The 23,272-nt window shown below is 42.4% G+C and overlaps 1 protein-coding gene across 1 annotated transcript in view; it reads right to left on the minus strand.

Moving 5' to 3' along the window:
• LOC149434137 (SWI/SNF-related matrix-associated actin-dependent regulator of chromatin subfamily A member 2-like) overlaps positions 1-17,639 on the minus strand; it is a gene marked incomplete at its 3' end in the record, with an annotated part of 140,151 nt that extends 122,512 nt beyond the window's left edge. Inside the window, exon 1 of the mRNA XM_089664064.1 lies at positions 17,345-17,639. The remainder of the gene's footprint in view (positions 1-17,344) is intronic.
• Positions 17,640-23,272: the final 5,633 nt, after the last annotated feature.

Raw genomic sequence — 23,272 nt, forward strand, 5'->3', positions numbered from 1 at the left:
TCAAATTGTTTACCAGTTCACTGACATGCGGTCACTGGTCACATGGGGGTTTATTTACTAAAGCTGGAGAGTCCAAAATCAGACTCCCTTCTGCATAGAAACCAATCAGCTTCTAACCTCAGCTTGTTCAATGAAGCTTTGGCAATGAAACCTGGAAGCTGATTGGTTTCTATGCAGAAGGGAGTCTGATTTTGGACTCTCCAGCTTTAGTAAATAAACCCCAATGTGTCTGCTTAAGGCAAGTATCGGCGCTCAGGCAGAGCTTCTGATTGTCCAGCCTGTAGTCGTATAAACATACAGCACAGGCTTCTGCACTGAATACACTGCTTAGACCATTTACAGAAACAGGATTTTCAGGATAGCGAGGGTCTTTATTTCAGTATAGGTCTGCTGTAAGTCACCTTTTTCAATTGTCTGTTGCCATCTAGCTGCAGACAATGTACTGAATTCCCTTAAATATTATGTCAGTCTCTTCCTATTCATCTTTCCTGTTATATCTTTCAGTAAAAAAAATATTGAACTTATATAAAAAGCCTGGGCTTGAACTTGGATGTCTATAACACAATATTGTATTTGAGTCACCCACAAGCTTCTTATTTCTCTTGGAGACTTCAGTGGATTTCCCCAAAGTCCTTTGTGTCTCTGTACCCTCCTACAAGGTCATCACTCTTTTGCAGCAGAACTATCCAATTATTTCTTCTTTCTGCAGTATACAGAACCCATCAAGTGAGCAAAATACCAGAATTCACCTTAGTATTAGCCACAGCAGTTGGGTGGAACCACAGAACTGAGCTTAAAGTGATTACTAAACCCAGGACTCTGCATTCACTATATCTGGTCTCCCACAGTACACAGAACATGGAATGCAATTATTCTAGTAAATATAAACTGATAAATACCTTTTTTCATCAGCAATATATAGCAGTCTTGTGACTTCTATCAATGTGCGGAAGAGCACTGGTTACAGCTTGTAGGAGGAGTTTTCATTTTCCGCTGATTGTCCTTTGAGACTGTATGACCTCTGACTCTCAGTCTGGACAGTGTTGATTGGCCGTGTGCTGATGACATGCACTCTCTCAAAGAAAAAAACTCTCTAGCAATACACACCAAACTGAGCAAGTGCTTGCCCCCAAGGCTCTGTGCTATCAGCAGATGGATTGGGGACTGTGGAAGTAGGGGAGGATCAGAGAAGACAGGATCAAACATTCTTTTTACACAACGCTGACAATTAACCCCTTAGGTTCCATGGTGAGTATAACAGGCATGTTTTACTGCATATACAGACTGATTTTACTGTTGTGGGTTTGGTAACACTTTAAATTGTATGTAAAGCTAACCTTTAACCACTTGCCGTCTGGCCACTGTATATAAACGGCCGGACAGTAGCAGTGCAAGGGCGGGTTGCTGTTCATAAACTGCGCCTGCCATTTTGGATTGTGCGCAGTCCCTGGGAGCACGCAGCACCGCGATCTGGTGCCCGCTGTATCTGGAGGAGGAGAACACCGATCGCTGTACGGGACCTCTGTGTGAGGTCCCGATCATGTGCTCAGTGATCAAATGAACAGCAGTAAGCAAGATGTCACTTCTGACATCATTGCTTACCACGTGTGAAATCTGTGAATGATCACAGAGATCACATGGTACAAGGCTATTCACAACAGCCTTGTACCATGTGACAAGCTGTGACCAATCACAGCTCACACAGTATTTCTCAATGGCTGCAAGAATGCAGCCAGACAAAAGGAGAAACTATTGCTTTTACAGCCTTTATGGGTGTAAAAGCAATCAGTGTAAAAAAAAAAATCTTCATCACCCCCCACAAGTAGTACAGTGTCACTATGGTGACACTGTACTGCTAGGGTGACAGTATGTTAAAAAAACAAAAACATAAATAATATAAAAAAATAAAATAAAAATGTAAAAAATTTTTTTTAAAAATTATAATTTTTGGTTATAAACTAATTTGGTTATTTTTTTTACTAAAAAGATAACTGAATAAATTTTGGCCATGATTTATGAAGAAAGATGATTTATTCGCAAAATTTTATAAGAAAACACTTTTTTTTCAAAATGTTTGGACTTTTTCATTTATATATAAAAAAAGATAACTGAATAAATTTTGGCCAAGATTTATGAAGAAAAAAAAATAAAAATCCCAGTGGTGAATAAATACCACCAAAATAAAGTTTTATCTGTCTCAAAAAAATGCTAAAAAATTCATATGGGTACAGAGTTGCATGACCGTGCAATTGTCATTCAAAGTGCGACAGCACTGAATGCTGAAAATTGGCCTGGACAGGAAGGGGGTAAAAGTGTCCGGACATGAAGTGGTTAAAAACTCAGAGCGATAAATGTCTGCTAACTCTTTATATCTTAGATTTGTTTGTCATCTGCTTTGTCTTATTCCCTTCAGTCCACACTTTAATATTGATAATGATGTATGCCAACACGCTATCTGCTGTCATGCAGTAGTAAGTAAAATGCATGCTAAACCTAAAATCTAAACTGGCATAGATCAAGAATCCATATATACTGTAAATTTATGTGTATTTACAGAAGTTTTTGTACATTACACAGATCTCCCAAATGTCCCGGATTATGTGGGACTGTCCCACATTTTCACCCTACTCCTGCTGTCCTGTGTACATGGACTTCATCCCTCAAATACTCTACTCCTGTGAATTGATCCCACAGCTCATGCATCGGCAAATTGGTATTTCACTTGCATATGCATGCACATATGGTTTGTATTTGAATTAGCTGGCAAATAGAACTGAGTATGAATGAACTAAAGCTCATTCACATGCAAAGCTAAAATAAGCTCTTACTTGGTTCCAATAACATTGTACAACCCAGGGGAGGACTTCCTGCTGTCATTGCATCTCTCCATTGCATCTGGTGAGTGAGCTTAAGGGAGGGAAGGGGTCTGTACTGGTGGGGAGAGAGGGGGTCTGTACTGAAGTGGGGAGGGGGATGTGCTAGATGGAGGTCTGTACTGGTGGGGAGTGAGTATGTATTGCTGAGAAGGGAGAATATCTGTGCTGGAGGGGAGGTCTGTACTGAGGGGGAGAAGAAGGTCTGCATTGGAGGTGTACTGTTGGGGAGGGAGAGGGTTCTGTACTGGAGGGGAGGGGTCTGTACTGGAGGTCTGTACTGGGGGGTGAGGATGGAGGGGGAGATCTGTACTGTAAGAGGGTCTGTACTGTTGGGGGGGGTAGGTTCTGTGCTGTGGAGATGGTCTGTGCTGAGAGGGGTTTAGAGCTGTGAGGGAAATCTGTACTGGCCTCTATGTTATGTCCTTTTGACTTACATACTCCTAACCCCTGAACTCTGTGGATTATGCACGCCTCCTGTATGATAACCACTCCTGACCTCTGCACCATGTGCATTACACACTCCTGACCCCTACACTCTCTGCAATACCTACTCCTAACCCCTGTTTTCTCTGCATTCTGCACTACTGACCCCTACTCTGATGCACACTCCTGCATCCTATGCTTTACACACTCTTGACCTCTGTACAATAACCACCCCTGACCACTGCACTAAGTATATTACGCATTCCTGACCCCTGCACTCTGTGTGATATGCACTCCTGCACCCTATACTTTACTTACTTTTGATCCCTATACGATAACCACTCCTGACTCCTGCACTTTGTGCATTATGCACTCCTGACCCCTATGCTCTCTGCAATACCCACTCCTAACCAGTTTTCTCTGCATTATGCACTACTGGCCCCTACACTCTGTGTGATACACACTCCTGCACCCTATGCTTTACGCACTCTTGACCTCTGTACAATAACCACTCCTGACCCCTGTACTCTGTACGTTATACCCAACCCCTGCACTCTATACATTCTGCACTTCAGACACCTGCACTCTCTGCAATACTTACTCCTGACACCTGTATTCTGTGCAAAATGCATTCCTGATCCCTGCAGTTTGTGTAATGTTCACTCTTGCACCCTGTGCATTATGCAAACCTAAGCCCTGCATGGTAGACATTGTGTTGTATATTTCATGCTCCTGGACGTTGCACTCTGTACACTGTGCTTTATATGACATACTCCAGACCACTGCACTATATGTACATTTTATATTCTTGAAGTCTTAACTGCTTCCCGTCTGCCCTGTAGCAGAAATACTGCTACAGGGCAGTATGGTAGCGCAAAATCACATATATATATGTGATTTTTCATTTCCGGGTAGGGGACGCCACCATTCGCGGCCACGGCTGTCAATCACTGGGCCCCGGACGGTAATTACTTGGCGGTGTCTGGTGATTTCCGACAATCACCGACGGAAAGGAGGACTGTTTTGTTTACTAACAGTCCTCCTCCCTGTCAGCTTGGGCACATTGCTCTGGATGGCTGTGCACAGAACAGCCATCCAGAGCAGTGTGCTTACAGTGAAACACACAGACACCCTAGTAAAACACTCCTTGCACATAGTTAACCCTTTGATCGCCCCTCATGTTAACCCCTTCCCTTCCGTAAGAGGGAAGCACTGCAATTGGAGAGGTGGAAATATTATTAAGGTAGATTAAAAATTTACAAAACAGTAGCTGAAAATTAATGCAATTATTGAAGATATGGCAGCACAGTGGCTAAATGGTTAGCACTTCCGCCTGGCAGTACTAGGTTCGTTGGTTGGAATCCCAGCCACGGCACCACCTGCCTGGAGTTTGCATGTTCTCCCTGTGCCTGCGTTGGTTTCCTCCGGGTACTCTGGTTTCCTCCCACACTCCAAAGACATGCTGGTAAGTTAATTGGATCCTGTCTAAATTGTCCCTAATATGTTTATGTATGAATGTGAGTTGGGGACCTTAGATTGTACACCCCTTGAAGGTTAGGGACTGATGTGAATGTACAATATATATGTAAAGCGCTGTGTAAATTGATGGCGCTATATAAGTAACTGAAATAAATAAATAAGATATTAAAGCCATTCAAATTATTTTTTTCTAAACAAAGATTTATTACTACTTTAATATAAAATTGTGGTTGCATTTCTAGACACATCATTTTGCATCTCCTTGGTGTTCCGTTTAGGGTTAAGCACAGGCCAATCTTCTGCTAAGCTAATACCTATTATACTTACCATTATCAATGTAGGACAAAGAGCAAGGGTGCATGTAAAATGCCCATGTAGTCTTAGGCAGGCCATACATTATACAATTTTATTTTCTTCAACCACGGGTTGAAGGAAAGAAAACTGCTCGATTCCCCCCATCAACACAGTATTGATGGGGGAATCCATCCTACGGAGCTATTGTATTTTGACAACGAGACGTGTACTAGCCATCACGATACAATGGTCACTGCTGGTGGCAACAGAAAAAAATCAGCAGGCTGGTTGTACTGAAGTTGATCAATAGATTGACTCCAATACAACCAGCCTGTCTATAGATGGATCAAAATTCATCCGGTTCCTGCAGAACTGGCTGAATTTTGATCCATCTAAGGCTGGCTTTACATGGAGTGATATCTGAGCACAAAACAGTGTTTTGGCTAATTTGTGTAACAAACTCACTATGTACAAGGTATCCGTAAATAAAATAGAGTACTTTAGAGACTTGACATTAGCTGGTTAGAGGTTTTTGTCTGGTTCTTTGTTGGCTGACGATACGCAAGAGATTATCTGGCAATGCACATCACCTCTAGGGATTACTGTAAGGAACTGCCCAAAATACAACGAATCGAACAATGAAAGTGCATGCCAGGTGAAGGAAGGATCTCTCAGGAGTCTTATCAATCTAATCATCTCATTTTTAGCTTAATTTATGTGCAACAAAATGTTAGTCCTATATGTCTTATCCTAATTATCATTAAAAAAAAATCACAGCGTGGTCAACCAGATAGCATCCGCTGCAAGAAAATAAAGACAATTCTTTTAACAATTGCTTGTTGAAAGAAAACACTTGCTGTGCTCACTGTGATTTAACAGAGCTCAATTATATCCATTTTTTCAGAGGCAGCATTACAAATATAGTCTTAAATACCTTCTTCACGTAAAACAAGGTAAAGATAATAAAGAGCAATTTCTCCATCAGAGGAATACATGAAACAGGATTGTGCAAATGTCACAATTAACTGCATAGCACTGCAAAGAAATTCCCAATTCCAAACCCAAGCTGTTCATTAGTGACTCAAAAAAGTCAGTTTGTTCTCCATCACAAATGTATTTATATACCTTCTATGACACGAGTCCAATCTAGTTAATTAAATATGTTGTATATGTATGCAAAATAAAGAAATAAGTAGGCAATATTTCACCCAATACTCATTTGCCCATTGTACAATACAGGCAACTATCCAGTGCTCATGTGCCCATTGTAGAATCTACTGCTCAGGTGCCAGCTTTGAATGTAGGGAACTATGCAAAGTTCATGTGCCCATTGTAGAATACAAGGAACTATCAAATGCTCAGGTGACCATTGTAGAATACAGGGAACTATTCAATGCTCATATGACCACTGTGGAATGCAGAGAACTATTCAATGCTCAGGTGCCCATTGTAGAATACGGGGAACTATTCAATGCTCAGGTGTCCACTGTAGAATACAGGGAACTATTCAATGCTCAGGTGCCCATTGTAGAATAAGGGGAACTATCCAATACTCAGGTGTCCATTGTAGAATACAAGGAACTATTCAATGCTCAGGTGCCCACTGTAGAATACAGGGAACAATTCAATGCTCAGGTGCCCACTGTAGAATACAGGGAAGTATCCAATGCTCAGGTGCCCATTGTAGAATACGGGGAACTATCCAATGCTCAGGTGTCCGTTGTAGAATACAGGGAACTATCCAATGCTCAGGTGTCCATTGTAGAATACAGGGAAATATTCAATGCACATGTGCCCATTATAGAATACAGGGAATTATCCAATGCTCAGGTGTCCATTGTAGAATACAGGGAAATATTCAATGCACATGTGCCCATTATAGAATACAGGGAACTATTCAATGCTCAGGTGCCCATTGTAGAATACATGGAATAATTCAATGCTCAGGTGGCCATTGTAGAATATAGGGAACTATTCAATGCTCATATGACCACTGTAGATTACAGGGAACTATTCAATGCTCAGGTGCCCATTGTAGAAAGCAGGAAAAGATTCAATGCTTAGGTGCCCATTGTAAAATACAGGGAACTATTCAATGCTCAGGTGTCCATTGTAGAATACATGGAATTATTCAATGCTCAGGTGCCCATTGTAGAATGCAGGAAAAGATTTAATGTTTAGGTGCCCATTGTAAAATACAGGGAACTATTCAATGCTCAGGTGCCCATTGTAGAATACATGGAACCATGCAATACTGATATAACCATTGTAGAATACATGGAACTATTCAATGCTCATGTGCCCATTGTAGAATACATGGAACTATTCAATGCTCATGTGCCCATTGTAGAAGACAGGGAACTATTCAATTCTCAGGTGCACACTGTAGAATACAGGGAACTATTCAATGCTCAGGTGCCCATTGTAGAATACATGGAACTATTCAATGCTCATGTGCCCATTGTAGAAGACAGGGAACTATTCAATGCTCATATGACCACTGTGGAATGCAGGGAACTATTCAATACTCAGGTGCCCATTGTAGAATACGGGGAACTATTCAATGCTCAGGTGCCCATTGTAGAATACGGGGAACTATTCAATGCTCAGGTGTCCACTGTAGAATACAGGGAACTATTCAATGCTAAGGTGCCCATTGTAGAATGCAGGGAACTATTCAATGCTCATATGACCACTGTAGAATGCAGGGAACTATTCAATGCTCAGGTGCCCATTGTAGAATAAGGGGAACTATCCAATACTCAGGTGTCCATTGTAGAATACAGGGAACTATTCAATGCTCAGGTGCCCACTGTAGAATACAGGGAACAATTCAATGCTCAGGTGCCCACTGTAGAATACAGGGAAGTATCCAATGCTCAGGTGCCCATTGTAGAATACGGGGAACTATCCAATGCTCAGGTGTCCATTGTAGAATACAGGGAACTATCCAATGCTCAGGTGTCCATTGTAGAATACAGGGAAATATTCAATGCATATATGCCCATTATAGAATACAGGGAACTATTCAATGCTCAGGTGCCCATTGTAGAATACATGGAATAATTCAATGCTCAGGTGCCCATTGTAGAATATAGGGAACTATTCAATGCTCATATGACCACTGTAGATTACAGGGAACTATTCAATGCTCAGGTGCCCATTGTAGAATGCAGGAAAAGATTCAATGCTTAGGTGCCCATTGTAGAATGCAGGGAACTATTCAATGCTCAGGTGTCCATTGTAGAATACATTGAATTATTCAATGCTCAGGTGCCCATTGTAGAATGCAGGAAAAGATTCAATGCTTAGGTGCCCATTGTAAAATACAGGGAACTATTCAATGCTCAGGTGCCCATTGTAGAATACATGGAACCATTCAATACTGATATAACCATTGTAGAATACATGGAACTATTCAATGCTCATGTGCCCATTGTAGAATACATGGAACTATTCAATGCTCATGTGCCCATTGTAGAAGACAGGGAACTATTCAATTCTCAGGTGCCCACTGTAGAATACAGGGAACTATTCAATGCTCAGGTGCCCATTATAGAATACATGGAACCATGCAATACTGATATGACCATTGTAGAATACATGGAACTATTCAATGCTCAGGTGTCCATTGTAGAATACAGGGAAGTATTCAATGCTCAGGTGCCCATTGTAGAATACATGAAACCATGCAATACTGATATGACCACTGTAGAATACATGGAACTATTTAATGCTCATGTGCCCATTGTAGAATACAGGGAACTATTCAATGCTCAGGTGCCCATTGCAGAATACAGGGAACTATTCAATGCTCAGGTGCCCACTGTAGACTACAGGGAACTATTCAAAACTCATGTGCCCATTGTAGAATACAGAAAACTATTCAATGCTCAAGTGTCCATTGTAGAATACAGGGAACTATGCAATACTGATATGACCATTGTAGAATACATACAACTATTCAATGCTCATGTGTCATTGTATAAGACATGAAACTATTCAATGCTCATGTGCCCATTGTAGAATACAGGGAACAATTCAATGCTCATGTGCCCATTGTAGAATGCAGGGAACTATCCAATACTGATGCGCCCATTGTAGAATGCGGGGAACTATACAATACTGATGCGCCCATTGTAGAATACGGGGAACTATCCAATACTGATGCGCCCATTGTAGAATACAGGGAACTACCCAATACTGATGCGCCCATTGTAGAATACGGGGAACTATCCAATAGTGATGCGCCCATTGTAGAATACGGGGAACTACCCAATACTGATGCGTCCATTGTAGAATACGGGGAACTGTCCAATACTGATGCGCCCATTGTAGAATACGGGGAACTATCCACTACTGATGTGACCATTGTAGAATACGGGGAACTAACCGCCAAAGCTAATGGCCACTATTCAGTGCTCCTACTCCTTGACCTCTCTGTGGCCTTCGACACAGTTGACCACCCCCTCCTCCTCAAAAAACTACACTCCCTCGGCCTCAGAGATTCTGCTCTCTCCTGGCTCTCATACTACCTGTCACAGCGCTCTTTCAGCGTTACCTATAATGCTACCACCTCCCCCTCACTCCCCCTCTCTGTTGGGGTCCCTCAAGGCTCTGTCCTTGGGCCCCTTCTCTTCTCCATCTACACCTCCTCCCTTGGCCAACTCATACACTCCCACGGCTTCAACTACCACCTCTATGCCGACGACACACAAATATATCTCTCAACCCCCCACCTCACCCCCTCGGTCTCTGCCCGAATCACACACCTACTGAGCGACATATCAGATTGGATGTCGCTCCACTTCCTTAAACTGAACCTCTCCAAAACCGAGTTTCTTGTCTTCCCCCCAGCCCGGACCCCACCCCCCATTGACTTCTCCATCCAACAACGCCAATATCAAACCCGCCGTGCAGGCCAGAGTACTTGGTGTCATTCTGGACTCCAACCTATCCTTCCAGCCCCAAGTCCAATCTTTAACAAACTCGTGCAGACTCCACCTCCGCAACATCGCCAAAATCCGCACGTTCCTAACCCCAGAAACCACTAAACAGCTCATCCACTCCCTCATCGTATCACGACTCGACTACTGCAACTCCCTCCTCACTGGCCTGCCTCGCCGCTGGCTATCCCCGCTTCAGTCGATCCTGAATACGGCTGCCAGACTCATTCACCTTTCCAACCGCTCCGTTTCCGCCACCCCCCTCTGCCAATCCCTCCACTGTCTTCCAATTGATCAAATTCAAAATCCTAACATTGACGTACAAAGCCGTCCACCATACTGCCCCAAACTACATCACTGAGCTAATATCCAAGTACCGCCCAGCACGCACACTCCGCTCCTCACAAGACCTCCTTCTCTCTAGTTCCCTGGTCTCCTCCTCCCATGCCCGCCTCCAGGACTTCTCCAGGGTGTCACCCATCCTCTGGAACTCCCTGCCCCAACCCATCAGATTATCACCTACTCTCCTCTCCTTTAGGCGCACCCTGAAAACCCATCTCTTCAGGGAAGCCTACCCTACCCCCTGCTAACTTGACCGACCTCCTCCACTCTTCCTACCACTCCATTCCCCACAGCTATCTCCTCCTGTACCACTATCCCCTCCCTCCTAGATTGTAAGCTCCAAAGAGCAGGGCCCTCGATCCCCTCATGTTTTGCATTGTATTGGTATTGTTCTGTCACATGTTCTGTCCCCCTTTGTAATGTACAGCGCTGAGCAAACTATTGGCGCTTTATAAATACTGTATAATAATAATAATAACTATGCAATACTGATGCGACCATTGTAGAATACGGGGAACTATCCAATACTGATGCGCCCATTGTAGAATACGGGGAACTATCCAATACTGATGCGCCCATTGTAGAATACAGGGAACTATCCAATACTGATGCGACCATTGTAGAATACAGGACACTATCCAATACTGATGCACCCATTGTAGAATATGGGGAACTATCCAATACTGATATGACCATTGTAGAATTCGGGGAACTATCCAATACTGATGCGCCCATTGTAGAATACAGGGAACTATCCAATACTGATATGACCATTCTGGAATACAGGGAACTATCCAATACTGATGCGCCCATTGTAGAATACAGGGAACTATCCAATACTGATGCGCCCATTGTAGAATACAGGGAACTATCCAATACTGATGCGCCCATTGTAGAATACAGGGAACTATCCAATACTGATATGACCATTGTAGAATACAGGGAACTATCCAATACTGATATGCCCATTGTAGAATACAGGGAACTATCCAATACTGATGTGCCCATGGTAGAATACAGGGAACTATCCAATGCTCAGGTGTCCACTGTAGAATACAGGGATCTATCCAATGCTCAGGTGTCCATTGTAGAATACAGGGAACTATTCAATGCTCAAGTGCCCATTATAGAATACATTGAACCATGCAATACTGATATGACCATTGTAGAATACATGGAACTATTCAATGCTCATGTGCCCATTGTAGAATACAGGGAACTATTCAATGCTCAGGTGCCCATTGCAGAATACAGGGAACTATTCAATGCTCAGGGGCCCACTGTAGACTACAGGGAACTATTCAAAACTCATGTGCCCATTGTAGAATACAGAAAACTATTCAATGCTCAGGTGTCCATTGTAGAATACAGGGAACTATGCAATACTGATATGACCATTGTAGAATACATACAACTATTCAATGCTCATGTGTCCATTGTATAAGACATGAAACTATTCAATGCTCATGTGCCCATTGTAGAATACAGGGAAAGATCCAATGCTCAGGTGCCCATTGTAGAATACAGGGAACAATTCAATGCTCATGTGCCCACTGTAGAATGCAGGGAACTATTCAATGCTCATGTGCCCATTGTAGAATACAGAAAGCTATTCAATGCTCCGATGCCCATTGTAGAATACAGGGAACTATCCAATACTGATGCGCCTATTGTAGAATACAGGGAACTACCCAATACTGATGCGCCCATTATAGAATACAGGGAACTATCCAATACTGATGCGCCAATTGTAGAATACAGAGAACTACCCAATACTGATGCGCCCATTGTAGAATACGGGGAACTATCCACTACTGAAGCGACCATTGTAGAATACGGGGAACTATGCAATACTGATGCGACCATTGTACAATACGGGGAACTATCCAATACTGATGCGCCCATTGTAGAATACGGGGAACTATCCAATACTGATGCGCCTATTGTAGAATACACGGAACTATCCAATACTGATATGCCCATTGTAGAATACAGGGAACTATCCAATACTGATATGCACATTGTAGAATACAGGGAACTATCCAATACTGATGCGCCCATTGTAGAATACGGGGAACTATCCAATACTGATGCGCCCATTGTAGAATACAGGGAACTATCCAATATTGATATGACCATTGTAGAATACAGGACACTATCCAATACTGATATGCCCATTGTAGAATACAGGGAACTATCCAATACTGATGCGCCCATTGTAGAATACAGGGAACTATCCAATACTGATATGACCATTGTAGAATACAGGGAACTATCCAATACTGATGCGCCCATTGTAGAATACGGGGAACTATCCAATACTGATGCGCCCATTGTAGAATACGGGGAACTATCCAATACTGATATTACCACTGTAGAATACGGGGAACTATCCAATACTGATATGCCCATTGAAGAATACGGGGAACTATCCAATACTGATATGACCATTGTAGAATACGGGGAACTATCCAATACTGGTATGACCATTGTAGAATACGGGGAACTATCCAATACTGATATGACCATTGTAGAATACGGGGAACTATCCAATACTGGTATGGCCATTGTAGAATACGGGGAACTATCCAATACTGATATGACCATTGTAGAATACGGGGAACTATCCAATATTGATATGATTATTGTAGAATACGGGAAACTATCCAATACTGATATGACCATTGTAGAATACGGGGAACTATCCAATACTGATGCGCCCATTGTAGAATACAGGGAACTATCCAATACTGATATGACCATTGTAGAATACAGGGAACTATCCAATACTGATGCGCCCATTGTAGAATACAGGGAACTATCCAATACTGATATGACCATTGTAGAATACAGGGAACTATCCAATACTGATATGACCATTGTAGAATACAGGGAACTATCCAATACTGATGCACCCATTGTAGAATACAGGGAAATATCCAATACTGATATGACCATTGTAGAATACAGGGAACTATCCAATACTGATATGACCATTGTAGAATACAGGGAACTATCCAATACTGATATGACCATTGTAGAATACAGGGAACTATCCAATACTGATGCACCCATTGTAGAATACAGGGAAATATCCAATACTGATATGACCATTGTAGAATACAGGGAACTATCCAATATTGATATGACCATTGTAGAATACGGGGAACTATCCAATACTGATATGACCATTGTAGAATACGGGGAACTATCCAATACTGGTATGACCATTGTAGAATACGGGGAACTATCCAATACTGATATGACCATTGTAGAATACGGGGAACTATCCAATACTGGTATGGCCATTGTAGAATACGGGGAACTATCCAATACTGATATGACCATTGTAGAATACGGGGAACTATCCAATATTGATATGATTATTGTAGAATACGGGGAACTATGCAATACTGATATGACCATTGTAGAATACGGGGAACTATCCAATACTGATGCGCCCATTGTAGAATACAGTAAACTATCCAATACTGATATGACCATTGTAGAATACAGGGAACTATCCAATACTGATGCGCCCATTGTAGAATACAGGGAACTATCCAATACTGATATGACCATTGTAGAATACAGGGAACTATCCAATACTGATGCACCCATTGTAGAATACAGGGAAATATCCAATATTGATATGACCATTGTAGAATACAGGGAACTATCCAATACTGATATGACCATTGTAGAATACAGGGAACTATCCAATATTGATATGACCATTGTAGAATACAGGGAACTATCCAATACTGATGCGCCCATTGTAGAATACAGGGAACTATCCAATACTGATATGACCATTGTAGAATACAGGGAACTATCCAATACTGATGCGCCCATTGTAGAATACAGGGAACTATCCAATACTGATGCGCCCATTGTAGAATACAGGGAACTATCCAATACTGATGCGCCCATTGTAGAATACAGGGAACTATCCAATACTGATGCGCCCATTGTATAATATAGGGAACTATCCAATACTGATGCACCCATTGTAGAATACAGGGAACTATCCAATACTGATATGACCATTGTAGAATACAGGGAACTATCCAATACTGATACGCCCATTGTAGAATACAGGGAACTATCCAATACTGATATGACCATTGTAGAATACGGGGAACTATCCAATACTGATACGCCCATTGTAGAATACAGGGAACTATCCAATACTGATATGACCATTGTAGAATACGGGGAACTATCCAATACTGATATGACCATTGTAGAATATGGGGAACTATCCAATACTGATATGACCGTTGTAGAATACGGGGAACTATCCAATACTGATATGACCATTGTAGAATACAGAGAACTATCCAATACTGATGCGCCCATTGTAGAATACAGGGAACTATCCAATACTGATATGACCATTGTAGAATACAGGGAACTATCCAATACTGATACGCCCATTGTAGAATACAGGGAACTATCCAATACTGATGCGCCCATTGTAGAATACAGGGAACTATCCAATACTGATATGACCATTGTAGAATACAGGGAACTATCCAATACTGATGCGCCCATTGTAGAATACAGGGAACTATCCAATACTGATATGCCCATTGTAGAATACAGGGAACTATCCAATACTGATATGCCCATTGTAGAATACAGGGAACTATCCAATACTGATGCGCCCATGGTAGAATACAGGGAACTATCCAATACTGATATGACCATTGTAGAATACAGGGAACTATCCAATACTGATATGACCATTGTAGAATACAGGGAACTATCCAATACTGATATGACCATTGTAGAATACAGGGAACTATCCAATACTGATGCGCCCATTGTAGAATACAGGGAACTATCCAATACTGATGCGCCCATTGTAGAATACGGGGAACTATCCAATACTGATATGACCATTGTAGAATACAGGGAACTATCCAATACTGATATGAGCATTGTAGAATACAGGGAACTATCCAATACTGATATGACCATTGTAGAATACGGGGAACTATCCAATACTGATATGAGCATTGTAGAATACAGGACACTATCCAATACTGATGCACCCATTGTAGAATACGGGGAACTATCCAATGCTGATGCGCCCATTGTAGAATTCAGGGAACTATCCAATACTGATGCGCCCATTGTAGAATACAGGGAACTATCCAATACTGATGCGCCCATTGTAGAATACAGGGAACTATCCAATACTGATGCACCCATTGTAGAATACGGGGAACTATCCAATACTGATATGACCATTGTAGAATACAGGGAACTATCCAATACTGATATGACCATTGTAGAATACGGGGAACTATCCAATACTGATATGAGCATTGTAGAATACAGGACACTATCCAATACTGATGCACCCATTGTAGAATACGGGGAACTATCCAATGCTGATGCGCCCATTGTAGAATTCAGGGAACTATCCAATACTGATGCGCTCATTGTAGAATACGGGGAACTATCCAATACTGATATGACCATTGTAGAATACAGGGAACTATCCAATACTGATATGACCATTGTAGAATACAGGGAACTATCCAATACTGATATGAGCATTGTAGAATACAGGGAACTATCCAATACTGATATGACCATTGTAGAATACAGGACACTATCCAATACTGATGCACCCATTGTAGAATACAGGGAACTATCCAATGCTGATGCACCCATTGTAGAATACAGGGAACTATCCAATGCTGATGCGCTCATTGTAGAATACAGGGAACTATCCAATGCTGATGCGCTCATTGTAGAATACAGGGAACTATCCAATACTGATATGAGCATTGTAGAATACAGGGAACTATCCAATACTGATATGACCATTGTAGAATACAGGGAACTATCCAATACTGATATGAGCATTGTAGAATACAGGACACTATCCAATACTGATGCACCCATTGTAGAATACAGGGAACTATCCAATGCTGATGCGCCCATTGTAGAATACAGGGAACTATCCAATGCTGATGCGCCCATTGTAGAATACAGGGAACTATCCAATGCTGATGCGCCCATTGTAGAATACAGGGAACTATCCAATACTGATTCACCCATTGTAGAATACAGGGAACTATCCAATGCTGATGCGCTCATTGTAGAATACAGGGAACTATCCAATGCTGATGCGCTCATTGTAGAATACAGGGAACTATCCAATACTGATGCGCTCATTGTAGAATACAGGGAACTATCCAATACTGATGCACCCATTGTAGAATACAGGGAACTATCCAATACTGATGCACCCATTGTAGAATTCAGGAAACTATCCAATACTGATGCACCCATTGTAGAATACAGGGAACTATCCAATACTGATGCACCCATTGCAGAATTCAGGGAACCATCTGAACACACCCCTAAAGATGACATCTGTCATGCCTGCACCTCCTAACACTGTGTCTCATCATAAACTAGCCATACATTTGCTAGCTGTTGCTATAATGAAATGGGAGAATAATGAGCTGAAAGAATGTGCCAAGTTCACTGTCACCTCCCTGCAAACTTCACTGCCAGCAATATGCGTAGCTTGTTGTTCAGATGGCATTAACCTCTGGAGTGCAGGAGGCAATCTGCTGCCTCACACAGTGTGTACATGGAAAGCCCCCCTCCCCCTCCCCGAACAATCACACGGCATACAACAAATGGCACAGATGCTGAAACCCCCAAACTTCCCAACAACGCACTATCCATCGTGCTGCTGCCACCCACAAGCCGCCCACACCCCCCGATCAAACGCATTTCCAACGCGAACAGTTCCAGCTGGGGATGAATGAGTGAAGTTGAAAGCAATGTATCTTGCAGCTCCCAACATCTAATGGAGAAAGCTAACAGCGACATGCTAGTCAGTGGAAGGAGAGAGAGATGAGGATGTTGGAAATAAATAAATAAAAGAAGAGAGGCTGATAGGTAAGGGACAATGCAACAAAAGGTGATGCAAGTCATGCCCCCGTCCATTACCGGCACGGCACAGCCTGCAGCAGCCGCTCTCCGGTGTCCTTCCAGTGCGCGTTGTCCCCGGGCTGTGTCACCCTCCTGGAGGAGAAGGACGAGCGATGATCGCGCCGCCGCCGCTCTCCTTGTCACTGCTCCTATTACTGGTCAGCAGCACCTTTTGACCAGCCCGTGTCTGCCTGTCACTGCTGCAGACACGCCGTCACTCACAGCCAATGCAACTCTCGTTGGCAGCCGGGCCATGAGATCATTATCCGGATCATGGCCTCTTCCCCTCCCGTTCAATCCTTCTGCCAACTCCTCCTCCTCCCCCAATTCCTTCTTGGTTTTATTTTTAATCCTGCTGTCTTTAGTTTTCCTCTGCTCTGCCACTTCCCCCCATGCACAGGGTGCCAATACCACACCTCCTCCTATAGTTCAGAAAAGAAGCTGACAACAACTGCACCCAGACTACAGGCAACTCCTGACAGCGTCACTCCTGACACCGGGCGCCGTGACATTGTGCTCTCACCCTGGCTCACTTTATTCACTAATGCGATTATTTCTACTGGCTGCATCCTTTGATGTGACCAATTTAAAGCGGGATTAGACCCAGGAGCAAACATTTATTATACTGCGGTTTACCAGCTTTTAGATGTGACCGCTGCGTTCCTTTTATTTTATTTATTATATAGCACCATCAATTTATGCAGTGCTTTACATATATTACATTACATTACATTACATTGAGTTTATATAGCGCCAAAGGGTTTGCTCAGCGCTGTACAATAGAGGGGGGGACAATACATGAAACATTACAGCAACTACAAACAGCACACGAGGGGTTAGAGGGCCCTACTCTTTCGAGCTTACAATCTAGGAGGGAGGGGGTAGTGGTACAGGAGGAAATGGCTGTGGGGGATGGAGTGGTAGTAGGAATGAAGGAGAGCAGCAGTTAGGTGAGGGTGGGGTAGGCTTCCCTGAAGAGGTGGGTTTTCAGGGAGAGCCTGAAGGTGAGGAGGGAAGGTGACAGTCTGATGGATTGGGGTAGTGAGTTCCAGAGGATGGGGGAGGACCTGGAGAAGTCTTGCAGACGTGCGTGTGAGGAGGAGACCAGGGAGCAAGATAGAAGGAGGTCCTGTGAAGAGCGAAGGGTACGGGTAGGGTGGTACTTGGGAATCAGGTCGGTGAGGTAGTTAGGGGCAGTGTTGTGAATGGCCTTATAGGTCAGAGTGAGTAGTTTGAATTTGATGCGTTGGGCGATAGGGAGCCAGTGGAGGGAGAGGCAGAGGGGGGTGGCAGAGGTGGAGCGGCTGGTGAGGTGGATGAGTCTGGCCGCTGAGTTCAGGATGGTCTGAAGCGGGGAGAGCCTGCACTGGGGTAGGCCGGTGAGGAGGGAGTTGCAGTAGTCAAGGCGTGAGATAATCAGGGAGTGTACGAGTAGTTTAGTGGTGTCTGGGGTAAGGAAGGTGCGTATTTTGGCGATATTGCGGAGGTGGAGTCTGCATGTGTTTGTAAGTGATTTGACATGAGGTTGGAAGAAGAGGTTAGAGTCCAGAATGACTCCAAGGCATATATATTTCACATCAGTCCCTAACCCTCAAGGAGTGTACAATCTAAGGTCCTTAACTCACATTCATACATACACATACTAGGGACAATTTAGACAGGACCCAATTAACCTACCATCATGCCTCTGGAGTGTGGGAGGAAACCGGAATACCCGGAGGAAACCCACGCAGGCACAGGGAGAATATGCAAACTCTCAAGGGGCGTACAATCTAAGGTCCCTAACTCACATTCATACATACACATACTAGGGCCAATTTAGACAGGAACTAATTAACCTACCAGCATGTCTTTGGAGTTTGGGAGGAAACTGGAGTACCCAGAGGAAACCCACGCAGGCACAGGGAGAATATACAAACTTTCAAGGGGCATACAATCTAAGGTCCCTAACGCACATCCATACATACACATACTAGGGCCAATTTAGACAGCAGCCAATTAACCTACCAGCATGTCTTTGGAGTGTGGGAGGAAACCGGAGTACCCAGAGAAAACCCACACAGGCACAGGTAGAGCATGCAAACTCCAGGCAGGTGGTGCCGTGGTTGGGATTCGAACCAATGACCCTAGTGCTGCCAGGCAGAAGTGCAAACCATTTACACCTAAGCATTTTCCATAGAATTTTGCAGAAACACAGTACAGTCCATTTATCATGATTTCCTATGGGACAGGTTCACATCTCCGTATTTTCACCCACTGTGTTTTTTGGAAAAGATCAGGGAGTTTTTTTTAATACAAAAAGTTGCATTTTTGGTTCTATAGACTTCAATGGAAACACTGCAGAAAAGCATGCAGTGCGTTTTTGCCGCATTTTGGATGCATTTTGCATTTTAAATCTGCCTAGCAACAAGAAAATTAAAAAAAAATGAAAAAAAAAACATTTTCAAAGTCCTGCTTGTTGCATTTTTGGTGCGGTAAAATAACTGCACCGAACACACACTTCCCCGTTGAAATCAACAGAAAACAGGGCAAAAAACACACGTGCTTTCCATTTCTTGTGTGGCTTTTGAGTCACATGTCCTTTAAAAAAAACGCACCCCAAATGCAGTAAAAACAAAGATCAGTGTGATAGTAGTCTTAAAGCGATACTAAAGTTTTGTTTATATAAAAAAATATATATTTATACTTACCTGCTCTGTGCAGTCATTTTGCACAGAGCAGCCCCTACTCCTCTTCTTTTCTGGTTCCCGCCGACACTCCTGGCTCCTCCCCCTCAAGCAGTGCCCCTAGGAAAAGCAGCTCACTCTGGGGGCACAGCTGTGTGCTCATCACCGAGCCACTGCTCTATGAATCCATAAGACAATATAGAGCCATAGATCGGTCCCACCACCTGCTCTCTCCTCATTGGCCTACTGGCTGTCATTGACAGCAGCATGAGCCAATGGGCTCCCGCTGCTGTCTCAGCCAATGAAGAGTCCCCAGACAGCAGAGGCTGTTGAGAATGTCTCTGGATCGGAGAAGGCTCAGGTAAGGATTTGGGGGGGGGCGCTGCTGCACACAGAAGGTTTTTTACCTTCATACATAGAATGCATGAAGGTAAAAAACCTTGAGCCTTTACAACCACTTTAACCCCTTCATGCCTAAGGGTAAAACAAATCTAAATGCCTAAAAAAAATTTTGCAACTTTGACATGTGTTAGTAAAACCATACATATCATTACAACTACTTTGTACATCCAGGTGAATTATACCGCGTTTTTTTTCAGGACAAATTGGGCTTTAATTTGGTGGTAAATGGTAATGGATTATCAAAGGAAAACTGGGCCAAAATAGTAAAGAAAACAAATGTAACTTTGGCTGTGTGTTCCTTGTTACTACCATAACCTACCACTAAATAACAACCCATATACTGTATGTGTATGTTATTTGTTGTTTGTACCCACAGTACAGCCCCGAAACAATAGTGTGCATTTTGTTTTGTTTTGTTTTTTACCTAAAACACACTGACACTGACACTAACTGATACTGATACCAATTTAAAAAAAAAAAACCTGACCTTTGACCAAAAACTAACCCTGGCACTGATTTTTTCTTTATTTTTTAGTTTATTTTTCAATATTTATTTATCTTTTTTTAACAGTTTTTTTTTCTCTATGCAAGGAGAGAGATACAATGTATCTCCTCCATTCAGAGAAAAAAAAACAAGGGGGGCAGGCTGTACAGTGACTGATCACTGTGATAGCCAATCAGAGGCTATCACAGTAATCATGTGACCCGGAATCGGGACCCAGGGCTCTCAGTAACACTGGTCTTTGTGCTGGGAGCGCGCTGTGCATTCTATTCAAAACAAGCTCCTAGTGTTATTGCAACCAGACTCCCATGTATTTACTGTGCCTACAGATTAATGAACATAAACAGCTGAGTGGCGCTGAGAAAACACATAAAAGCATATATTAAACTTTAAGAATAAAATGTGACTAAGTCGGAAGTGACGAAACGCGTCAGGTTGAGGCTGTACAGCGACCAGAAGTGATGTCTGAACCAGAACCGGAAGTGACACAGGAACACCATTGTTTGGGATCCGGTGGTGGTGAGAGTATTATACACGCATCCCACTATAGTCTATACAACAGCCATTTTTATGAGTTTATCTTGTGAGTGGTTGTCTATTCATTTTATTAAAAGGTGTTATTAGTACTACACCATTGGAGTTTGTCTCTTATCTTAAATGGTTATTACATCTGGTGGAGAGGAATAAGGAGATTGGTGGAGATGTTGGAGCTCATATATCGATGTCTTATTTGGAGATGTACAAGCGATACATGCCAAGCATGAGAGTGGAAGGCATGTAGGTTCGGTGAGTGCATACCCAAAACGGACTACGGGGTTTGAGCACGTGATGGTTGTGGTTTTAGAAGCATACAGGGGTGGCCAACCTGCGGCTCTCCAGCTGCTGCAGGACTACAAGTTCCATCATGCCTCTGCAAGTCAGTAACTTCCCATCTTTGCAATGCCTCATGGAAAATGTAGTTCCACAACAGCTGGAGAGCCACAGGTTAGCCACCCCTGTCAGAAGAATATCACATTGCAACTGTTCTGTCACATGTTCTGTCCCCCTTTGTAATGTACAGCGCTGGGCGAACTATTGGCGCTTTATAAATACTGTATAATAATAATAACTGATATCTACATTTCATTATAGACTTTAAGTTCACATTTTATTTGTAAAGTTTATTATATGCTTATATGTGTTTTCACAGCGCCACTGAGCTGTTTATGTTCATTTGTCTGTATGCACAGTGTATTTAATTGAAGGTGGCAGCAGTGTTGATTATTTTATATTTTGTATTTATTATTGAATTTTTAATTATCACTTTATTGCATGCATCCAGTGCAAAGGGTTTTTGTATTTTATAGTTCCATGTATTTACTACCCACGCCACACTGCACCTCCCCACATGTTTATCTTGTATCTATATTACAGAAACAGTTTGACCTTCCCATTTGTTTGATCAGAGAGAGGGGAAGTCTTTACTGTCTGAAAGTGTGATCTTTACAACTGATTCAGTTATGGTGAAATAGCGTAAAAGTAGAACTATAAGCAAAATGTTTTTTTTTCATTTTTTTCATGGATAGAGCAAGGAAGGATTGTAACTGCTGTCAGATTTTGTTTCGCCATCTGTGTCCCATAACAGAGATTTCCCTTTACTTTCTATCCCATAGCCTTAGGAAGTGAGCGGAAATCCCTGCAAATTAAGGTAATCCTTAGAGACCTCAAGGTCACCAAAATTAGTGTCCATATTGATAGATGTCCCCTCTTCACTTTTCTGGAGAAAACCCCAAATTTAGGATTTTCTTTTACTTTCACTTTCAGTGATATTGTCCAATTGTCCAAAAATTGTCCAATAAGATCAAGTAATATAAAATCATCATTAAACAGGTATTATGAGTATTAAGAGTCCAGATAAAGTGCAAGAAAACAAAAATTAGTAATGAATAGAATACCATCAAAAATAGAATAGCATACACTAAATGCCCTAAAATTACTATGGTATTGAATGGTATTGATTCAAATGTGGTTATCCAAGTCATAAAATCCATCTTGTTGAAATAGAATATAAAAAATATAAAATGTGTTAAACTGATAGGGAGGAGAACATGATAGAAAAATTAAATTAAAAAAGGTTAAAAAAAGGTTAATAACCTGATAAAAATTAATTTATAAAAAGAGGCTAAAAAAGGAGGCAGTAAAAACATCAACTATTGTCAATAAAACAATTAAGATCGATATCTATGTTGAGTCCTTTTGGGTGCAGACTGTCTATTTCGAAGATCCATTTCGTTTCAGCCTGCGAGACGGCGTTAAAGGGGCCATTACGCCGTGACGTCTTGCCGCCGGCACCTAGCACAAGTCCGGAGGCCATCTTTTTAACTGTGAATGGTCAGT

Source organism: Staurois parvus, unplaced genomic scaffold (assembly GCF_062004578.1).
Source record: "Staurois parvus isolate SC_StPar_1 unplaced genomic scaffold, SC_StPar_1.0 ptg001822l, whole genome shotgun sequence".
Classification (NCBI taxonomy): Eukaryota; Metazoa; Chordata; class Amphibia; order Anura; family Ranidae; genus Staurois; species Staurois parvus.